The sequence below is a fragment of the Denticeps clupeoides genome, chromosome 2 (genome assembly GCF_900700375.1).
Source record: "Denticeps clupeoides chromosome 2, fDenClu1.1, whole genome shotgun sequence".
In the NCBI taxonomy this organism is placed as follows: Eukaryota; Metazoa; Chordata; class Actinopteri; order Clupeiformes; family Denticipitidae; genus Denticeps; species Denticeps clupeoides.
In genome coordinates, this window is record NC_041708.1 from 781,162 (window position 1) to 797,808 (window position 16,647).

Genomic DNA, 16,647 nt, shown 5'->3' on the forward strand with positions numbered 1-16,647 from the left:
CGACTCTGGACACACAAGACGTGTCACGCAACACCATCCGCCGTGCATTCTTCCCAACGCGGTTCAATTTTGTTATCAATTTTCCCTACTATTACTTGCTATGTCTGTTTACGACCAAAACCGTTCCCTTTTTAAATTGCAGTTACCTATTAAAGGAAGACAAAGTCCTTATATTGGCAATAATTCTACTAATTAGATCTGGAAATTGGATGAAAATGTTCTATTAATGAACGTGCACCGGAATAATTACTTTCAGGCCTGCCAGATATTCCGCGAAAGAAAAACAACCTACGGCAACGGCACGTCCTACAATATGAATTCGTATTTGTTCATCTGAAAACAGCGGGGCCGAGCGTGACGGCGGGGATCACACGCGAACAACAACGGCATGGCAGGCCCGGCCGCCCCACCGCGAGAAAACCAGAAGGAATGCCGGCTGACGCCGCGCTAAGCCCGTGGGGCTCAGGTGAGGCCTGTTTTCTCGCTCGGCCTGTTGTCTGTGTCACTCCCGGCCCTGGCGGCTCCAGGCAACTCCGCACACTAAACAGGTATGCCTGTTGACACACGCCAAATCCCCGTCTTTCTCGGCCGGCCCCCTCTCTCTCTCTTTTCACCGCTGTGAACGGCGCGAAAACGCCCTGTCTAAACCGCAGACTTCAGAGAGAGAGCGCCCGAGCAGAGCGAGACTTGTCCCATCACACCCAGCCGCCCTTCCCCCGACGCACGCACACGCGGCGCCCCGCCCGCCCGCCATCAGAAATGCCACCTGCCAATCACGGGGGCCCGGGCACCGCGGCGGCAGGTGAGCGGCCCCGCATCGACGAAGGACGCGCGTGTTTGTGGATTCCTGGGACAGGTGAGGGAGGCCAGGTCCTTCTGATGTGACGCAGGAAGTGGGGGGAGGGGTGGCAAGTCAGTCCATTTCTCATCGCCTGGAAACACCTCCACATTCATTCCATCAGGAGCTAAATATAACCAGGAAATGAATACCCGCCCAGTGTTATTATTCCCGACACAGAGGAGATGAACTTTAATGATATTTTTATATTCAAAGTTTTTAAAAGGGGGGAGGAGCCTGATTGTTGGCCTGATTGACAGCTCTCACACACCGATACATGACACGCCCAGGTGTAGTGACCATGCCCACCACAGAACCCAACGTGCAGGTTATTCCAGCGCTCTGATTGGTGAACATGACCCATGGCTCATTAACTAAGATCTTTTACAATAAAGATTAACATCTGAAAAATTTCGGGGGGTTTTTTGTTGTTTTTTTTTACTTGACTGTGAAAGGAATAGGCTCAACCAATCAGGTCGCAGAATGTAGTAACGTCAGCGTAGTTTGATAAAATGCATAGTTACTGGCACCCCATCATTCGGTGCAAAAGCTCCAACTGTGATTGAATCCGTCCTTTCATCACGAATGACGTCTATGAGAATTTTAACAGTACGTTCATTTTCTCGCTTCTCCTCATATACGAGAAGATGTTCCACTGGCCCTGAAAGTGACATCTCAACCTCTGCTTTTCTTTCCACCTCCAGAGCTGGAATAATCTGCGGCGCCCATTTGAATGGCAAATGGGACGGAGATATTTGTTGTGCCGCTATGGCGACAGACGAGCGGGTCGGGACAGGCGGCACCACGACAGGTCGCTTTTAGGACCTGCCTTCAGCAGAGATGGCGGCACCCACAGCAGTCAAGTCTGAGAAAAGAAGGGAAGTTCCGGTCAACGTTATTGATGAAATGAACAGGCACGCAGAGGAAACCACGCGAGTTCCCCGAGTTTCAGCGTTAAAGCACCAGCAGGTCCAGTAAAGGCACGAATTGCGTCACGCGCTGCAGTCGTAAACAAGGCCGTCTCGTATTTCCTGCTGCTTTGCACGCCACCAGGCCCGACCGTCGCGACATACTCGAGGTGGGGCAGTGTGTGTGTGTGTGTGTGTGTGTGTGTGGGGTGGTGGGAGGGGTCAGAGGCAGAGTAATGAGGGGAAGGTGGTTCGAACCCCACCCTGACTCGGAGACACGCCCACAAAACCATAAACCCGGGGGACCCTCAGGAACACCAAAGGCGTTTTCCCCCACATTCCCTAAAATAAAACCTCAGAGCTGCATGTTCAGTAGAGGTCATGTCAGAAAATTATTCTTAGATGATAAAAATGGTTTTGAGTGTGCAACTGGGGTGAAAGTGACCGGGAAAAAACTGTATTTCATGTCCCGCGTGGAGCCTGGACGTCATTGTGCAGGTCTCTGATCTCTCGGCTGGTCTTGCGGCCTCGATCGCGTTTGAAATATGATGTTATTACGTTAATCTCTGGTCACTAACGCCGCTGATGAATTCCGAGACTCTCAACATGTGTCAGTATTTACCGGTGTCATCAAATGGTGCATGACCAAGTGACACCGTCAAGGTTTAATGACAGTCCATGCAGGCAGTCATAACAGTTCTTTTAAATGAATGGCCTCCCTGCGTCTAACCACAAAACGTCCAAATATTGCGGTGGACTGCAAGTCTGCACCAGGAGGAACCTCGGCTGTAATCTAAATCCAAACGGAACAAGGACCAGGAAAGCCTGGTGTGCACAACCTCAGACACTTTGCATGCCCGACCAATTACGCCCGTTATTTCAGCCGCGATTTGCGTTACGCCACTACGGCCAGTGTTCTAGACCAGGGAACGTGCAGAACTTCCAGGACTTTTTCCTGCTTCTACGGGCAAAGCTGCATATGTCAAACATGAAATACATGACGGGAAGTTTTACTGCAAGGCGTACCCCCTCCCATCAGCCCTCCGCACCTTCCCCTTCGTCCCTCTTTCCGTCCCTCCCACCCTCTCGCAGCCTGTGGACACTCTCAGCCTGTAATTGGGAGAAAGCCACAGCACACAGCCGATGATATAAATACCCACTTCTGCTGCTCCTGTCAAAATAAAGGTCCCCACGAAGGACAACGGCAAAAAATGAAAGAAACTAGGACTTTTTTTTTGTGGTGTTTCGGGCTATTTATGGGAGACCTACACCTTGGCCATCCTGAAATTGTCCAACTTTAAACATGAAAGGGTAGATTTTAACCTCTACTAGATGAAAAAGTGTGGAAAAACTAACACTGGAATGTCTATTTTTTGAGATCTAAAAAAAATGATTTTTGTGCTTTATTTACCAGGATTTGAGGCAAGATTAAAGTTTTCAAACTTCTGGAATGCACCACAGCCTTCGTCTCAAGAAACAGACACCATCAGGAGAAAATGCAAGACAATTCTCAACTTGAGGGAACAACACTGTTCTTTTCACGAGATCCCAGGTCGTGAGAACCGTGCCACCCCTAAGGACTTTTAACTCACTCAAACATGCCGAATATTGAATATCTTTGTGAGCTGATGAAGAACTGATGAAGGATTTTTAAGTGCACAGTCATTATAAAAAAAAAAAAAAAGGTCCCTCCCGCGCATTAAACATCACGTACATGCATCAGAAATGTATGTGCAGTTTACACGTGATGGACGGTGCCTGCACGCTTGGTGTAGCTGGGTGCAGAAGAACATGTCCACGCAGTGATGTCGATATTTTAATCATTTGAAATAGATTTTTCCCGCTCTGCTGTTAAATGACGGAGTGTGAAGTTGTGTGAAGTTCCTGCCCCGAGATGCGTGTCGGGGGGCGTCGTCCCTTTGATGTGTGCGTTTTAGTGTGTTGAGCTGAGCCTGTTGAAATGTCTCCTCTCTCTCTACACACACACACACACACACACACACACACACACACACAGAAACTGGAATCAACTCGGGAGGTGAAGTGGGTCTCATCTACTGCACCGTTACTCAACCTTCGCACAGTACGGAATGCTTTGGCACGGTCCAATCAGCAGCGTCAGCGAGGCCAAGAATCCGGGTTGGTGGTCAGCACTCGCATGCTCTCGTACATCTGGTTCACACGCTTCATACACACACACACACACACACACACACACACACACGCAAAGAACTGTGCATAAAACCAGCATCATCGCCCTCTTACTGTAATTATCCTGCAGCCCCATCTAACCAAACCCCAACTGTAAAACACTTTATTCAGATATAGACACACTGCGTATGTACGTTTACGCTGCGATAAAAAGGCATTTAGCCACGAATGAAGGGGGGAAAACACCTTTACCGTATTCATGAAAATGGGCTAGAATATCACCTCAAACAGGCCACAAATTAAATTAATTTGACAAATTTCTTTAATATATATCTATATATGTGTGTGTGTGTGTGTGTGTGTGTGTGTAAATATATAACGGGGGTCGTCTTTTTATTAAGGAAATGACCAATTTTCTTCCTCTATTTGGGGCGTTCCCTGGTTGGATTTGCCAATACTGCCTATGCCACGGGCCGTCCTGGTCGGTAGGCTGTATGGGCGACTTTGTCTGGAGACTCAGTTCTTGGAGAGACTTTTTGTAGGTTTTATTCAGAATTCAGTGCTCTACCAATGACAAACCATGATACTGCCACCACCATGATTCACAGGAGAAAAGAGCCTCTTCTGTCGGAATACAACATAAAAGGTTTGGTCTTCGTCTCCCATTTAAGCACTCCTGGCTTGTCCACTTGATTTTTATCAAAGTGTAGATATGTTTTAGTGGGAAGTACCCCATTATTACTCAGCGTTCTCCTGATGGTGGACTTTATAGCCAGCGTAAAAGTTTTAGATCCTTTGACGCTGCCTTGGGATCAGCCTGGTTCCATGCCATGCCACCCTGTCATTGTCTTCTTATGACAACCTCCTGCCCACTTTTGCTGTGGCACGTTGTCCCTCTCCATCAAAATACAAACTCCAAACTCACTCCATGTCCTGGGTGTTGTCTCAGCAGTCTGGCCGGGTGGCGCCATCCAACAGAATCTGGGGGTTCCCTCCAATGGGCTTCCACCAGGCAATGAGTTCAGACCATGTGTCTGAACACCCGGAAGCTCCGGGCACTTTCCCATTAAACTGAAAGGCATTTAGAAGGGTTTTAAATGTAAACATTCGAGTTTATGAATGTATGAAAGATATGGAAAAAGCACGTCTGAGAGAGAGCGAGCGGGAGGGAGGGAGCGAGGGAGGGAGGGACGTGTGGAAGATGGAGGGCTGGGAAGAGCTTGGGGGGGGAATGTGAGGAATGCTCCAAACCCCGGGCTGGCGTTGTGACTTGTCCCAGACTCTGTGCCGTCACCGCTGGGGTCTGTGGCCAGACCTCCCTGTGCCAGACCCGCTGGCTCCGGCGCCCGCCCAGGCCAGTTTAGCTGCAGCGCAGGGCCCATAATTAACCAGGCAGCCCACCCCCCTCCCCTGCTGTCCTCCCGAGACGGAGCGTAGGTACCTTCACGTTTCATGTTCCACCTCGCTGTGGAAGATACTAAACATCTCGTCTCACGGCGAGGAACTTAATTACAGATCAGAGGTCCAGAATGAGACGATTTCTCCGAAAACTCCAAACAAGGGAGGAGAGGAGGACACCTGACCTGCCATCACTGTTAATCTGGATGCCGTAATTTCAGGAGAGATGCCGTGAAAGCGTCCTTTAGGGATAAGTGTGGAAGACTTCATTTTAAACGCTCCGCTCTCCACTCAGAGCATGGAACGAGAAATAAAAACCAGAAAGGGTTAAATGTTTACCGCGTAGCATGGCCCGGCCCTGTCTCTCCAGGGTCAGTGGGCTGGGCCGGAGGCTCCGTGGATTTAACGGCGCCCTTCTGAAGGGACACCTCATCCGCCGCAAGAGAGAAACAGGCAAATTACACGGTGGACGTACGCGAGCTCCCCCTTCCCTCGCTCTCTCCCTCGCTCGCTCGCTCATGCTGTAATTTCCTCGAGGGCCCGAAATAACCGTGGCTTAATAACTCTGCCCGGGGACAGAAGGTCTTCCTGGGTGGCACGGCCCTCACTTGCGTTTTTCGCTTTTCTTACTTCAGGAGGTCGGCGACGGGCGAGGCGGCCGCCACTCTGACCGGCGTGCGCGGGACAGGGGCCGCGGGGCCGAGTCGCTTCCGAATATGTCGCCGCGGAAAAACGTTACAAACCAATTCGAGCGTCCAAAGAGTCTTGGAACATTACACACTGGTCCTGGCAGTTATATGGCACAAAAACGTAGCCAGACAGGCCGGATACGCATAGATGTGTAATAACAGCAGTAATAACGCGTAACTGATGAAAACTCAATCCAGACAAAATCATCGTTTTAAAGGCAGCGATAAAGCAAACGAAAGGAAAGTTAAAAAAAAAAGGTGAACGCCGGCAATTACTAATCATTTCCAACTTGGCAAATGTGCATGAAAAAGTTTCTTCGACGTAATTGGACAGCGGGAATCGGCACAGGGACACAGGGACACCGGGAGTCACCAGTGAAACAACACAGACCGTTTTTCTCTAAAATTCGACATTTTCTTAAGTCAATTGATTGTCACATGTGATACACAGCAGCACAGCACACGGTGCACACAGTGAAATGTGTCCTCTGCATTTAACCCACCACCCTGAGTGAGCAGTAGGCAGCAATGACAGGCGCCCGGGGAGCAGTGTGTGGGGACGGCAGGTTAAATGGTTTTTCACGTGCGAGACAGTACGCAGGCCCTCAACAAACTGAAACCGAGTTGGCGAAGCGGGCACCAGAACTTTCTATCAACAGTAGCACCTCGCGTCTGTTTACACAGGTACGGCACAAAAAAAACAGCTCTTGACAGATCGCGGCGGAGGTATGTGGAGCCACCTCAAAAACACGGGACAGTGATTCATGTTCGCGAGGATGTGATTTATTGAGCGCTTTTGTGGCTTCGCCAGAAGTATGCAGATCTTTTGAATGGTCGGGATGCGAACGTGTCGCAGTGTTAACGGCGGCTACGGCAAAACTAACATTCCCATTCAGTGCACAATCCGAAGGTAAGCAGACGCACAGTACACCGACATGCATGTACACTAGCAGTCAATAGATCTGTTTTTATACCACAGAACGAATCTGAAGTCTCCTCCAAGCCGAGAACTTCGATTAGAGAACCTCGCTCATTTACATTTACATTTACGGCGTTTACCAGACGCCTGCATCCAGAGCGACTTACAACGTGCTTCCATGTCACCATGGATGAAGTGGTCAGTTCTGGTTCACCAGGACCCCCAACTATGAATACAATCTTTTTATTCACTCTGTTCTAGTTTCTATACAGAAGTCAGACAAGAAGAAGGTTACAAGTTCATCTAAATCTTCTCTAAAGAGGAAGGTCTTGAGCTGCCGTGTGAAGGTGCTCAGTGACTGAGCTGGAAGTTCATTCCACCACCGAGGGGCCAAGACGGAGAAGAGTCTAGATGAGCGTCTTCCTTTTACCTTCAGAGATGGAGGGACCAGGCGAGCAGTACTGGAGGCTCGGAGTATACGAGGTGCAGTGCGAGGTGTAATAAGGGCTGTGAGGTAGGATGGTGCTACTCCATGTTTGGCTTTGTAGGCCAGCATCAGTATTTTGAACCTGATGCGTGGAGCTACTGGGAGCCAGTGGAGGGAACGTAGAAGAGGGGCGGTGTGGAGAATTTGGGAAGGTTGAAGATCAGTATGAGTTGTAGAGGTGGGATGGTACATAGTTGTAGACCAGCTAGAAGGGAGTTACAGTAGTCCAGTCGTGAGGTTACTAAGGACTGAACCAGGATCTGGGTGGCCTGGGTTGATAAGGGCGGACTCGTCTGATATTGTAGAGAAGGACGCCCTCACGCTAAATCACCTGATGAGGCTGATTATTATCATGGCGGCAAAGAACATAAATGGATTTGTACTATTTTTCAAAAACGTTTTGACCGGTAACACATATGGAGCGACCAACCACACCAGCGGGCACTCACACACCCACACACACCCCATCTCATGGGTGGCGCTGGAGAGGCTCCGTAAATAGCCGGAGAGCGAGGCCTCCATTTCCGAGAGCCAAATATCCTTTTCTGAGGTGCAGCGAAGCCTCCAGTCGCCACAGGGAACCGCAGCGGCTTCGCCGAGCGGCACTTCAGACACTCCCCCGAAGGGCCGCCCACAACCGCTCGCCGGCCGCTCTGTGTACGGGCAGTGCATCATGGGAAGCAGACCAACGCCATGGTATCCCCGTCCCGTGCTTTAGGTCGTTAACAATTCCCGTTCTGCCGTCTTTCCACCCGAGCCTTCAGAGAGGAGCCCTCGCTTCCTTTTCCTGTGGTTCCGGGAGTGGAGGGAACGGCCAAAACCCAAATGTAGATGCTGAACTTGGCAGAGTCGCGGGGGCAGAGAGCACCGGCAGAGACAAAAAGCCAGAAGAGGCGCATCCCGCCCGTCTATTTTTATTTATTCAAACCGCTCTGAGGTTTGGGACTCTGCAGCCCAGACTTTCAGACCCCGGGAAGACATTCCGGCCAAAAAAGCCTCTCAGGCTTCACACGGAGCAGCTAACACGGCGCGCACCATGTGTGTGGCGGTGCCGAGAAGAACGAGGGTGCAGCGCGCCAAGGAAACGAGTTTAGCGAAGCGTTCAGAGTAAATGCAGCGGAATTCCATGTTGTACCACCGCGATGAAAAAAAAAACGCACACATTCCGTGAAACTGAATACCAAGCTGGCACGGCCGGTGAAAACGGCTGATGTTGTGATGTATACAGATGTATGCATGCTTTGTGGAAGGCGATACGGGATCCGCTCGTAATCAGGACCTCACAGACCGTTGTTGGGATTTTTGAGGGCAGGGCGCGTCACAGAAAGCCCATTGTGCTGTTCTCGCCCAGAAAGGGGGGGCGCCGGAACGCTATCGCGCTTTTATTCCACTTCACTTTCCGCCCAGAGACCAACCCCGCGGGATTCTGGGCCAAACCGGGCCTTCCTTCGCCGATTGGTTCCCCGCGGGAGCCAAGCCCCGGGCCCGACGTCTGCCCCGCGGAGCCGTCGGTTTTCCCTCGACCTTGTTTCAAAATACACTGCGGCTTCGCGGAACAGCACCCTCAGCAGCCGGGAGAGCGGCCATGGAAAATTCAGACCCGACATGAAAGGCGGAGGAAGTTTAAAGGAGAAGAAGAGGGGCCGTGAAGGGGTGTGATTCACGCGCTCATTCACCAAAGTGCTTCTCGATGCACGCCTGTAGAACCCGGTGGCCGTGCGAGGCCGCGGCGGTAATGCCAGGGAGGCCGACCTCACCCGACCCCGGCCTGACGCCGCTAATGACGCGCGGCGCGCGTTAGCTTAGCCCGCAATCGCTCCACTTTCTCCCCTCTGGCCACGAGTCACCACGCAGACGCCGGCGCATCATGCAAATGAGGGGCTGGCACAGTTCGCACCGGGCAGGAGACCCCTGCCACACGGGGGGGCCACGTGACTTACCTGAGACCTTTTTTTCTTTTCCCGGACTAAGCAGATTTCTGTTCTTTGCTGAGTGCAGACAGAAAGCGAGAGCCGCAGCGCACACAGTAATTACGGCGTCTGCCTGGCATTTCTCTGGTCGGCTTCTCGCCGGCGCCGAGCCAGTAAGCTGGTACCCGCGGTTTCACGTGCTCATATCGTCCCAAAAACGAACTATCCGTCTTTTACCAGACGCCCTTATCCAGAGCGCCTTACAGTCAGTAGATACAGGGACAGTCCCCCCCTGGAGACACTCAGGGTCAAGTGTCCTGCTAAGGGACACGATGGTAGTAAGTGGGGTTTGAACCTGGGTCTTCTGGTCGAGTGTGTTACCCGCTAGGCTACCACCACCCTACTTTCAGCACCCCACCACATGGTGCACAGAACAAAGCGACCCGTCATGACAGGTGCCCGGGGAGCAGTGTGTGGGGCACCTTGACGGTTCGGAATTTGAACCCGCAACTTCTTTGCTCGCTAGGCCACCGCTGCTGGTTCAAAACACTTGAGAAATGCCAGAGATTGAGCAACATAGTCCAACAGGTAGTCCAGTTTAAAGGCTCGGTGTAAATAATTGGCAGTTTTCTCTATTGTGTTCTCTGTTCTATTCCTTTGTTCAAATGTACGGGGGAGTGAGATAATAATTGCAAAGTGCATAATCAATTTCGTCCAAAACCTGACTGCAGCAGAATACTTAATATCAATATTGAATTGAAGTAACTAAAACTGCAGTGCATATTGAGAGGTTTTATTGGACCAGATGCTGCAAATGCTGGTCTTAAATGAATTTACTCTTATTAATGGGTTCGACTGGATATCTTGGCTGCATGTCTGCGTGGTGCATAATGACCAGTTCACATGAAGAGGGCCAGACCTCAAACCAGCAGTGTTCCACACTGAGACTTGAAGGTAAGCAGGAAGTTCTCACCATGATTTGCAAGAACATTGTGGATTCCTCTCAGCCAATCAAATTGCCAGGTTGGAACTAAATGTCAAATAGAAGGAAAATAAACATTTAGCGGATGATGCCAATGGGTTCTGGAAGAAGATCAGAAGAATCCATGTCAGAGTCTCCTCTACCTTGAGGAACTAGAGGGGGGGGGGAGTGCTTGAAGTTTCTTTTTGCTGTGCATGCTCCCTCTTGTCAGGAGCAGCGAACAGACTGCATGCGAATCCCTCACCTAAACGCAACGGCGCATGGCGAAGTGTGGCTTTTGATCTTCACAGGAGGCCGTTCTTGCCCCCACGAGGCCGACTCCTGACTAATCTCCCCTGTCTCGCTGCAGACGAGCACAAAGCCCCGAGACTGAAGATCCGGTGGCCCAGGTCCACGCCGGCCTCCTCCCCTGTACAAATACTGCACATACAAGTCATCTAGTAAACGGTAAAGCCCACCGAGCCGGGCTGCCACGTACGGTAGCGCCGGGGGGAAGTGGGGAGCACGGAGAGCGAGAAGGAGGGGGGGGGGGGTTGCGGTCGGGTCGCTCGGAGCTCCACTCACTTCCTGTTGCCATTCCTCCCGGCCCACATAGACGGTGAGAGAATCTGGGCGGACTGCAGGCCACATGACATCTCGGCTCCGAGGAGAGTGATGTGCTCCCTCCCTCCCTCCCTCCCTCTCTCTCTTCTGCTCTCACTCCCGCCCTCGCCCGCCCTTCAAAAGCTTCGACATGTCATCTCTCACCACAAAAACAGAGGTGGGAAGACTCGCTGGCGCTACCGCTGCCTCAGGGTGTCTGGCACAAAGCTGCCTGCAAATACAGCAGGCCGAGAGCACCGAGACGGCGTGTGTTAAACCCGTCCCGTAAAGCCCACGCCATCAAAGCCTCTCCGCGCCGGCCTCCACGGTCCTAGAGAGGACGCATTCTTCTCTCTTGGCCCTCTGGGGTCTACCAAACCTCCACGGGGATGATTCTGGAGCGCTTCTGGTGTCTCATGGTCGATAATGTCCCATCGTGCATTTCTTCTGGAGATGAATGAATGGCGGCAGGGAGGACAGGGACAGCCACACAAACTGATGCCCAGAGGACACGTCCAAGCATTTTCTTAGACAGCCGAAAAGGCCCAGGACCTTCAGTCATGTCCCTCTGCAGCAGAGGACCTGAACTGTCCCAGCGAACGCAAGGACAATAAGATCTGAGTCCCTTCTCCGTTAATAAAGCGTTTACTGTGGAAATAAAAGGGAAAATGCCTCCCTGTCACTGCCATTCAGAGCCAGAGAACAAGAATTCCTGGCATCGCGGCCGAAGCCGAAGGTGTTGACACGTTTTATTCGCCCGTTTTGGGGGCTGGGGGGGCGTTAGCCGAAGAAAGAAAAGAGGCTGAAAGATTTTTATTTTTCCCCCCTTTTTTTTCGGGGTGTAAATCTGCGAATGCCGCTGGGTTTTCCACCAGCACATGGCTCTTGCAAACCTCTTAGCGGCTCCAGTTCGCCACTTGGGAATGAATTTATTTGGTCAGAAGAGACGGGGGGGGGGACCAAACACACACAAAAAAAGAGAGAGAGAGAGAAATGGAGAAAAGAGGAACATCATGATTTGAGTGCCACAAAATCCCCATTTATTGGTCCCAGCAGGGATGGGAAAAAAGAACTTACACAGCAGCAGCCGGAGGAACATGAGAGCTTGGATCGTTGTATCTGCTGCACCCTAGAAGGCTCCAGTGATAAATTTACGGCTTCGTGCAACGTGACAGACTCCCTCTTTTGTGCGAATGATGTGAAGTGGCGTGTAAACTCTTATATTATAGTTTACAGTGCTAGAAAGGAGGATGCATTTCACCACCAGCAGGTTGCACCATGAGAAGTAACGACTGGTTCCTACCGCTCAAGCCCTGGATTTGCGTCAGCAGGAAGATGCTGACACTGCGAAGCTGCCGAGCTTAAAGACAACCAGCCAGGCCTGTGAGTGTACGTGTAGGATCTCCTCCACAGAAATGGTTCAGAACAGCTTTCATCAGGAAGCAATAGCAGCATTTTTGGGGTAAGAGTGGCCTCTGCTGTCTCTCTGAGCCACTCCATGTTCCTCATCATAGTCCTTTTCATTTGGGTCTCTCGGTCCCCACATCTGACCGAGGCCTGAGTAGGTGAGAGACCTCCCTGACTGATGCCCCCGTTCCTTCACAATGAAGGTCTCTTTGAATTTTCACTTTGGAGATCCTTGGCCTGAGATTATCGTCAGTATCATTACCTCCACCAGCAGGAACGAGCATGAACTTCTTAGAAGGCACCAAGTGGCCTTTCAGTATGGTCCATTCCAGCTCGACCAGACCGTGGGAAAAAATGCCAACAACACCAGGGTTCCATGCTGCACCTTCTTCAACGGCCTTTTTGGACGATGCACACTTGTCCCTCTTGAGGTGTTCAGGTGATCGCTTTCTCACTACATTCAGATCACCAATGCTCACGTGTCCCACGGCTTTCGTCTTCATATTTCTGTCAGAATCGCAGACAGTTGTTTTGGAATATAATAAAAGTCGTGCTGTAAAGAAGAGTTCAGAAAGCAAGACAAGACTGCTCTCTTCTGGAGACGCAAAGAAATGTCCTTAAATTCCACTGAATATGCTGGGAATCTTCTACAAACGTCAGGGGCTAAACACCAATAATAAAATCCTCTTGGTTCTGATCCATTTTGGAATTTGATTTGATAAATATGTAATTATGTTATATCTGCCCACATCGCAAGAGCGTTTAAATCCAGAGGGACAGGCCGTGCTTTCTGTAGCCCTAACGCTGAATCTTGTCGTATCTGTGTCCCATGTGTCCATTTAGACGAGACCTGATGTGTTGATTAGTGGGCCTTCCATGAATGCGGAGGATTTGTGTGTGCGGTGTGCGTTGAGCAGCCACGGCCGGGAGATGGGACGGACGCCTCGGGGCTGTATGGTGCAGACCAGAAACCTTTGGGGAGGGAGTGGGTTTAAAGAGAAGGTCCTGAACCCACAGTTATACATTCTATATTCTTATGGTTTGGCCTTAATTTTCCTTAATGACGGCTGGGATGTAATATTGATATGTATTCAGAATACTAAAATGAAAAGTATTTCTATTCAGCCCGTGTTACAATATTTAAAATAGCGCAGGGTGGGCCATTTATATGGATACACCTTAATAAAATGGGAATGGTCGGTGACATTGAACACATTTTATAAGTGGTCAGAAACTTGTAAATAACTCATGAAAGAATAAAGTTACGTTCAAACCAACCACACCATTGTTTTTCTTGTGAAATTACCAATAAATTTGATGTGTCACATGACCCTCTTCCTATTGAAAAAACAAAAGTTGCATCCAAGATGGCCGACTTCAAAATGGCCACTATGGTCACCATCCATCTTGAAAGGTTTGCCCCCTCAAATATACTAATGTGCCACAAACAGGACGTTAATATCACCAACCATTCCCGTTTTATTAAGGTGGATCCATATAAATGGCCCACCCTGTATATACCGTATACACTAAATACCTTTAACATTTAGAATGATTAAATATACTTAAGTGATAGGTGATAAAGTGAAGTGATTGTCACATGTGATACACAGCAGCACAGCACACGGCGCACACAGTGAAATTTGTCCTCTGCATTTATCCCATCACCCTTGATGAGCAGTGAGTAGCCATGACAGGCGCCCGGGGAGCAGTGTGTGGGGACGGTGCTTTGCTCAGTGGCACCTCAGTGGCACCTTGGCAGATCGGGATTCAAACCGGCAACCTTCTGATTACGGGGGCCACTTGTTTAAGGCCACCGCTGCCCCGAATGTGGATGTGAAAATGTTTTTTTCGTACAGTAATGAGGAGACTTATTATCATTTGACTCAGATACGCACGGCCTAAACCCGTCTGAAGGCTTCGCGTTTCGCTGTCACTGCAGCCGTTCGGCGGTTACGATTGCAAATCTGTCATCGGGGGATTAGTGGCCACAGCTTTAAGTTTTGGAGTCGTGTAACATGAGCGGAACGTGCCTCTCTGGGGTTTTTCGTCATTCTACTGCCGTTCACTGAACGTTAGGCAAAGTGAAATGAAATGGATCCGAAGGCTTGAATTAGTGGGAGAAGAAAGTCATTGTTGGTGAAGGGAAAAATGAAGGGACATTAACGAAGTTTGGAGAAGACTTTTGATGACGCACGATCTCTGATTATTACCTTCAGCCAGAAAGTCCTGTCGGCCATTCAGAAGTGAGGACGCTGATGGGACTGATGACCTGAACATTACAAGCACTTCGCAGACATGATCAAGTTATTAAAGAGCAACAATGAAATCCCCGCCCGCCAGAACGCAGCAGCCGCCATCAATGGGGCTCTCCTGAATGAGCCCGAGCGCAGGACGGAACATGCAGTTCTCCTTCCACTCTCGCAAGTATGTACGAATGAGGAGCGGTCCGGCGTGGTGGGAGCGAGGCTGCGCCGATTCTCCACAACTCAACGCCACCTGCTGTTCTGATGGATGATCTCCAAATTGAGGCGCCAGAAGGGACGGCCTGACATCTACAGATATGGTTTTAACAATATTCAATGTACGAGGCATCCGATGCGCCGACTTTGATGATCAATTTCACGTCCTGTTGCGCAGATGGAATAGACAACAGATGGAACAGATCCCTTTATTATTTCGACCAGCGTATACGTATACATTGAGTGCGTTTTGGAGCTATAGTTTGGAGTGCTAGACGCTGTCAGACACCACAAGGGGGCGATATACAAGACGCGCAATGATCAATCGACAAGATCCGTGCAGAGATCTGCATGCCATCGAAGCGTCCTCAACTTCGACCAGAAGGACCTCAATACGCCGCGAACCATTATCAGCAACAACAGTTATTTCTTATAGAGCACGTCTCAATGGGCTTTGACGGGCCCTACAGTTGACACCCCAACACTTGACCCTTCTGCACACAAGGAAAAACACACAGAAAAATCTCTAGAAGAGAGAAGAAAAGGTGGGAAGGAACGTTGGGAAGGAGTGATAGAGAGAGGGACACCCGTCCAGGGTATAGTGAGTGAGGTGGTGTCAGTGCAGGGCTGGTGATGGATAAGCCCAGTAAAAGTGTAGTATAGAGCATCTGTCCACGTTTGGACATGCTGGACAGTGCAGAGTAGGTGTTAGTCCAGCGTCTTGGTCTACAGTACGTCATGGCAGCGATCTGGTTATCGATGTGTGAAAAAGGCCATCAACCCCGAGCCAAACAGCACGCTCTAGTTTATGTCACAATTCCTAGTCCCAACGGGACACTGTCCTGGTGCATTATTCGTGAGGAAAATCAATACGTGGCTTCTGTTTTAATAGTATTGACGTCCTAGTAACAAATAATAGCGCTTCACCGAATTACGAACTGAAGTCGTAAATAAATATTCCCGGCGAGCCGGTGAGTGGGTCACAGCTTGTTTAACCCACCGCGTTGATGTAAATCTCCAGCAGGAGCGCGGGGACACGAGGGCCACGCCGAGCGAGGCCATTTCACATGCTAATCAGCGCCCCCCCCCCCACCCCGTTCCTTTTGATTCCGCACTCGACGCGGAACCTCGGCGGGCCCCCGCGACCGAACAAGTGGCGTTCAGGCCAAATTACGGAAAATTGCTTCCTCGCTTTGATAAGCACCTGCGGCGAGATCAAAGCCGCGCGACGTGCGCGACGTGCGCGTCGTCCATATTTCAGTGGAGGTGGCGGCGGGGTGGGGGGTGGGGGGTCTTATTTCAGCCGCGCTCATTAACCGCCATGCGACCGGCATCCACGTGGACCTCTTCTTCTGCCACTTCGCCATGATTAAAGGAGAACAACATTCTCAACGGCTTAACAAGCAATTACGAAGTTCGCGGCGCGGGAAAAAAACCACGGCGACCCATTCCACTTCTCGTAAATATCCGATGCGCCTCAAACGCAGCCGTGCGTCAGCACAATCCGGCCCCGTTCAGGCCTAACTTTGCAAACCGGGCCCTAAAGGACTCGTAAGTCACTGCTAGGATTTTACTACATTCGTACGGTACGTTTCTCGTGACTCTTAATGAGCTGCGTTGTGGGCGTCGTTCGGCATGGACGGATGGACGTGGACATAAAGGCGAGGAGGTTTTATTGGCCTCTGGACTCCTACTTGGACAGACAAATCACAGGCCGCTCAACGGAGGCTTCCGTTTGACAGGGGTCACGACCTTTTCAGCTGGTCCGGAATTCGGGAATCCAGATACGCAGCGCGGTGGACGGCCCCTCCGAGATGCAATCCGTGTTTTACGGCCCGGCTCGTGTGCGTGTAATTGCTGCAGGCCCCTGCGAGCGGCGGGAGGCGGAGGGAGGGGGCGTATAAATACGGGCCG